This window comes from Mus pahari, chromosome 23, assembly GCF_900095145.1.
Source record: "Mus pahari chromosome 23, PAHARI_EIJ_v1.1, whole genome shotgun sequence".
Taxonomy (NCBI): Eukaryota; Metazoa; Chordata; class Mammalia; order Rodentia; family Muridae; genus Mus; species Mus pahari.
The window spans coordinates 35175771-35181938 of NC_034612.1; the positions used below are offsets into that span (position 1 = coordinate 35175771).

Below are 6168 nucleotides of genomic sequence, written 5' to 3' on the forward strand. Positions count from 1 at the left end.
GGAGGCAGAGGCAGGCGGATTTCTGAGTTCAAGGCCAGCCTGGTCTACAAAGTGAGTTCCAGGACAGCCAGGGCTATAGAGAGAAACCCTGTCTCAAAAAAACAAAAAGATCATTTGCTGCTCTTCAGAGGGCCTGAATTTAATTCCCAGCCCCCATACAGTGGCTCTCAACAATAGCGACTTCAGTTGTAGGGGACCCAATGCCCTCTTCCAACCCCTGAGGGTACTGCATACACTTGGTGCACATACATGCAAGCAAAACATCCATACACATAAAATAAGATTTTCTTTTTTTAAGAAAAGCTAAATGGTGGGGGGAGGGCAAACACACGCACACACATGAACGCACGCACACATGCACACTCGCGTGATCATGATCTGCGTTACCTCATGACTTCCAGGTTTTCAGTCTATGGTCACTTGGCTCCACAGTGTGTGGCAGCACAGAAGGGTGAGGTGGAGCCCGGCTGCTCACCTCAGAGCAGCACCTCACACCACACAGAGTGAGCGAGTCAATACTACCCACAGTGACTTTCTTCTCAAGAGGTGCAAGCTCCTACCGTCGCATTCAGAGAACTGAATAGCCTCACCCTCTGAGGGGCTGGGGTGTGGCTCAGTGCATGTGTAAGGCCTTGGGTTACACCCACCATCATAAACAAAACAGAACAGCTGGTCCGTGGATCTTAACCCTCTTGAAAGATGCTTGAGTTTAGTGCTCTGGGTTTCTCTGCAGGATTGTCTTGTCCTATGTTCTGCTCTGAGGACTCCCCTCCTCTTGTGGGTTACTGCCCTCCAGGCATACAGCTCACTGGAGAGGGGCTTCTCTGTAGTGGGTCACTGCCTAGAGTCCTGGGCTTGGTTTTGCTTTGTCCATCCTCTGAAGACACTGGGTCACTTTAGGTGACTAGCCCAGGACAGAGGACTGTAGGACATCACAGGCTTATGGAGTCAGATCACTCAAGGCCTCCTGGGGCCATTGCTGGGCTTTTATGGAGCTGAGCGAGCAGGGTCAGATTACCCTTGTCCCACAGGACGAAGAAAACTGCTGGTACAGCCTTTCCTAGCTAAACCAAAGACACCTAGCATCGCCAAGGCTACAGATACAAACCTACAGGAACGGCAAAGCAGGGGCGCAGGATCACGGCTCCTCTGTGTCTGTGGCAGGAGGATGACACATGGAAATCTGAGCTAAATCTTACTGAGCTGGGTGGGCCTGGTGGCACAGGGGGGAACTGAGGCAGGAGAATCACAAGCTCAAGGCCTGCGTGACTTCAAGCCCAGCCCCAGAAACTTAAGGAGGCTTAAGTGAAGGCTGGGGATGTAGCTCAGTGGCTGAGTGCCTGCTGTGTGTGCAAGGCCCTGAGTTTGAATCCCAATACCATAATGTATATAAAATCACTGAGCATGGGCAGGGTGTTCGCTGCAGCAGCCACTCCAAATTTAGAATATTTTATTACATCAGGCATAGCGATGCACGGCTTTAATCCCAGAACTAAGAACTTGGAGATAGAGACAGAGGCAGATCTCTGAGTTCAAGGGCAGTCTGGCCTACAGAGCTAATTCCAGGGCAATCGGGGCTACACAGAGAAACCCTGGCTCAAAAAACAAAAACAAAAAAGTATTAATTTATTTACTTACCCCGTGTGTGTGCGTGCATGTATGCATGTGTGTGTGTGTGTGTGTGTGTGTTTACACACTCTAGTTCACTATGACTGGCATGCGTGTGGAAGTCAGAAGACAACCTACCTAAACGAGTCTAGTCTGTCCTTCTACCCTATGACTGCTGGGAGTTCAGTTCAGGTCCTTAGGCTGAGCAGCAAGCACCTTTGCCATCTGAGCCATCTTGCTGGCCCATTTCTTTGTTTTTTGAGGCAGGGTTTCATGTAACCCAGGCTGGCCTTCAACTAGCTCTACAGCCAAGGATGAACTCGAATCTCATCTCTCTTCCTCACCTCCCCAGTGCTGGGATGACAGGTGTGGATTATCACAGGCACCTCTAACCACGAAGCCAGAATTAGTGATACAGGAGACTGCTGGGAGTCTAGGGAGGAGCTCTCAGGAGGTGGGAGGCACAGCAAAAGGAACTTGAGACGCACCTAACCTGAAAGACCCTTGACCCTGGAGTATCATCATCACCGGATGGCAAAGCTGCTCAGTAACTTGGAGAGAAGTGTGTGGACTACAGAAGCGAGAAGAAGTCACCTGGAGTAGCAGTGCTCTTCTTCCTGGACACCAGCGACTCTGCCATCTTTGGGACACTGAGACTCTGGGGAACCGCGGCTGGGTGCACCTAGAGTGCGAGGGGCAGGACTCTGCAGGAGTCATTAAGTTGCCGGGTGCCTGCGTGTGGCCTCAAAACCTCTGAATTCTTGGTGGCCCGATCTCGGGCTTCCGCCCTCTAGCTGCTCAAACAGCTCTCTTCCAGCCTCAGTTTCTCCATTCGTAAAGTAGTTAGGGGCAACAGCGTGCGACCTCCGGACGAATCCTGAGCTGAGCTGGACTTAACTGAGGTCCGGGCGGCTTAGTACCCCGAGGGGAGGGCGGGCCCTGCGATCTGGCCACAGCCGCCCGGGTCCCGCCCCCGGTCCCTGCGGGGCTGTGCCCGAAGGCCCCGCCCCCCGCCCACGAGGAAGTGGTGGCGGCGCTGCGCGGGTCTCAGAGCCGGTTCGGCGCGTCGACTGTCCAGAGTCCGCGGCCGAGGAGACCCGAGGTGAGGGGCGCGGGGTGGTCGCGAGGTGTGTGTGGTGTCTGAGGCCACCTAGAAGTCAGGGGACTCGAGGCGATGTTCGACGGGGATGGGGGATGGGGATGAGAGAGGAGTGGAGAGCCGTGTGCATGGGGGCCTGGTGGGGCTCCGGGCGAGGGTGGGGCTGGCAAGGAACTAGTCGGGGGCGGCGTTCTGGGGATGCGGGGCGCGATGGGAAGAATCGCAGAGATTCCCCGCGCACCCGACGCCATCGAGACGGCACAGCCCCAGCCTCGCGCTCCCTCTCCGCTTTCCTGGCCCCGCTTTCGATCCCCGCGCCCCGTTGTCGCCCCGTTACTTTGGGCGCAGGGCCCCACGCCCAGTCACTTCCCCCTCGGTCCGCAGCCTTCCGGGTTGTTGCGACCGGGAAATGAGCTAGCACCCCTGCCCCGCCTCATCCCTCAGTGACCATGCCCACCCAGCAGGGGTCCAGATTCCTGGGTCTCACCCGGCTTGGGCGAGCGGACCCCAGCGGCTCGAGGGGTACCCAGCCAGGCCACCCCAAACAGGGCAGGTCCGGTGGGGCCCGCAAATAGGCTGGAATCCTGAACTGGGAGCCAGCCCAGGTGCTGGCCATGAAGCTTGTTCCCGCGAGGCAGCTCCTGCCTGGGGCCGTGTGGCTGCTGACGCAGGCGAGCCACCTCCCCTGTGTAGAGCTCAACTTGCCTTGCCTGGAAAATGGGGACCTTCCAGATTCGGAGGCTTAGCGGCCCAATGTGGCTAACACACTTGGCAGTGTGCCTGCCTGCCTGCTGCTGCCGACCTTATTTCTGCACTCGTGAGAACCTGGCCTTGAGTGGTGGGAGGGTGGGGTGGGGTGGGGTGGGGTCGAAGCTGCAGCCCTGCGGGGCGACTTGGAGGAGGGAAGTGCAACTTCTTCACGTGGACAATAAAAAATAAATAGATTTACCACGTTGGCTTCGACTGTAAGAGAATGTGCGGGGCTGGGAGATGGAGCATAGTATAAAAGCACTGACGGGTGGAGGGTGGGGAGATCGTGAGGGTCTGAGTTCGAATCCCCGGACATCCATGGGCACTCACACTGAAGAGTGTAAGGCAAAGTTCTGTGTGAATGAAAATTTCTAGTGATACTTTTTCCCGCTCTGGGTTGTTTTGTTCTTTTAGACAGGGTCTCTCCTCCCCTCCCCTGGGCACGGGTGCTCCTCCCTCCTCCTCTCTTCTCCTCCCCCCCCCCCAGGCTAGCCTAGAGTTCTGTCTTCCCAGTGCAGAGATTAAGGGTGAGCACACTTTGGGATCTTATTTAAATAGCAAATAACCCCAACTAGAATAAAAGTATTTTGTTCTTTCTTTGTCCCATGGCCTCGAACTTTCTAGGCAAGTGCTCTACCAGTGATCCAGCCTCCTCAGTGGTGTGTGGGTTTTTCCAATCTGTCACTCATGATATAAAAAGGGTTTTCTGTAGTAAGGCAACCCTAAGAAAGAGGGCTTTAAAAGTTTGCTTTTTCAAGTTACTAAGTTCATCCGTGTTGTTCTCTTTTTCAAGATGTATTTTTATGGGTTGGGTGTGCACACGCCCACACACCGGAGCCCTGGGGTGGTGGAGAATGCTGTCCCCTGGAGCTAGAGTATTTATTTGGTGGTTGAGGGCTACTGGAGTTATCTGCAAAGAGCCTTCTCTCCAGCCCCACATTCTGTCTGTTCTCATCCAAGCTGTTGGAATTAGAAGTTAGCACACTGCCCTTCAAAGGCATGGAACAGATGAGGATCTCTCCACAGCCTTGCGAGCACCCAGTGTTCTGTGTTTTGGTTCTTTAAAGTGGCGTTTTACAGTATTTTAGAATTTATTTTAATCTGTGTTGCTGGATTTGACTTTCCCTCATTCAGGGCAGTCTAGAGGAGGAAGAGGAGGAGGAGGAGGAACTGAGGGTTTGGAGGGTTGCTCACACCACCCAGGCTCCTACCCACAACAGGAAGTTGAGTAAGGCTTAGCACCATAAAAAAGAAAAAAAAAAACAAAACTGCTGCTGGCTGTACTCAGCTGAGCTCCCTAGCTAGGCGGGGACTTCCTGGATCGCCTGTGGAGCCAAGGCAACTCTGGCTTGGCTTAAGTCTCAAATGCAGCCAGACTGTGTGTGATTCAAGGAAACACAGCCAAGAAAAGCTAAGGGGCCAGGGCGAAGGATACCCAGCCGAGAGAGAGAGAGAGAGAGAGAGAGAGAGAGAGAGAGAGAGAGAGAGAGAGAGAGAGAGAGAGAGACAGAGACAGAGACAGAGACAGAGACAGAGACAGAGAGAGACAGACAGACAGACAGAGACAGAGAGAGACAGAGAGAATTATTCATTTATAACTACAGTTATTTATTTGTGTGTGGGGGTGGGTAGGGCAGAGGACAAGTTAGAAGCCCTAATTGGCTCCTTTGTTCCTGGGTCCTGGGGATCAAACTCAGGTCATCAGGCTTCGCTGCAAGCACTTTTACCTGGTGAGCTATCTTACCTGCCCCTTACCTGCCTATCTATCTATCTATCTATCTATCTATCTATCTATCTATCTATCTATCTATCTCTATCAATCACAGGTTCTCCCTATGATGCCCAAGCTGGCTTCAAACTCCTGATCCTGCAGCCTCAGCCCCTATGTCTCCGATGTTCAGCAGTGAGCCCTGCTGGAGAGTTTTAACCCAGCACTCTTGGAAGGAACTCTGAGACCCAAGCACTGGAAGAATGTCCTTGGCAGCAAAGGGGCCTGAGGCACTTCCTGGCTGGCTTAGGAGGGGAGTTGTAGGTCCTCCCCGGCCGTGGGTGTCCTGAGATAGAAGTTTCTGGCTTTCCTGACCCCTTGTTCCATTAGGAACACAGAGGGCCTCTCCCAGTTGTTGATGCATCACTGTGATGCAACCAGGCATTTTCCTCAACACATTCCTTGATACAGACAGCAGGAGAGTGGAAGTCATTAAGCAATGGTCAGGAAGTATCCCCAAGGGCTGGGGGTATGGCTCAGTGGTATTGGAGCCCCTGCCTGGAATCCCCCAGTGAGGGGCTAGGGAGCCTCTGCCTAGAATCCCCCAGAGGGGCTGGGGAGCCCCTGCCTAGAATCCCCCAGTGAGGGGCTGGGGTGTGGCTCAGTGGTAGAGCCCCTGCTTAGAATGTACAAGGTTTAGGGTACCATCCCCAATAGTGTAAAAGAAAACAAAACAAAAACCCCTCAGTTTCTCTTGTATCTGAAGCTGGCCTCAAATTCATGACCTTCCTGCCTTAGTCTGTAAAGTATATGGGATTACTGACTGGCATGTGCTACCAGGCACAGTTTAAGAATTCATGTCTAAGCCAGGTGTGGTGGTGCACGCCTTTAATCCCAGCAATCAGGAGGCAGAGGCAGGCAGATTTCTAAGTTCGAGGCCAGCCTAGTCTACAAAGTGAGTTCCAGGACAGCCAGAGCTATACAGAGAAACCCTGTCTCGAAA

At 53.5% G+C, this 6168-nt stretch overlaps 1 protein-coding gene across 1 annotated transcript in view; it reads left to right on the top strand.

Moving 5' to 3' along the window:
* The first annotated feature begins 2616 nt into the window (after window positions 1–2616).
* Window positions 2617–6168, top strand: part of Arpc1b (actin related protein 2/3 complex subunit 1B) — a 16590-nt gene continuing 13038 nt past the window's right edge. Inside the window, exon 1 of the mRNA XM_021222573.2 lies at window positions 2617–2710. The gene's annotated coding sequence lies outside the window, so the exon portion shown is untranslated. The remainder of the gene's footprint in view (window positions 2711–6168) is intronic.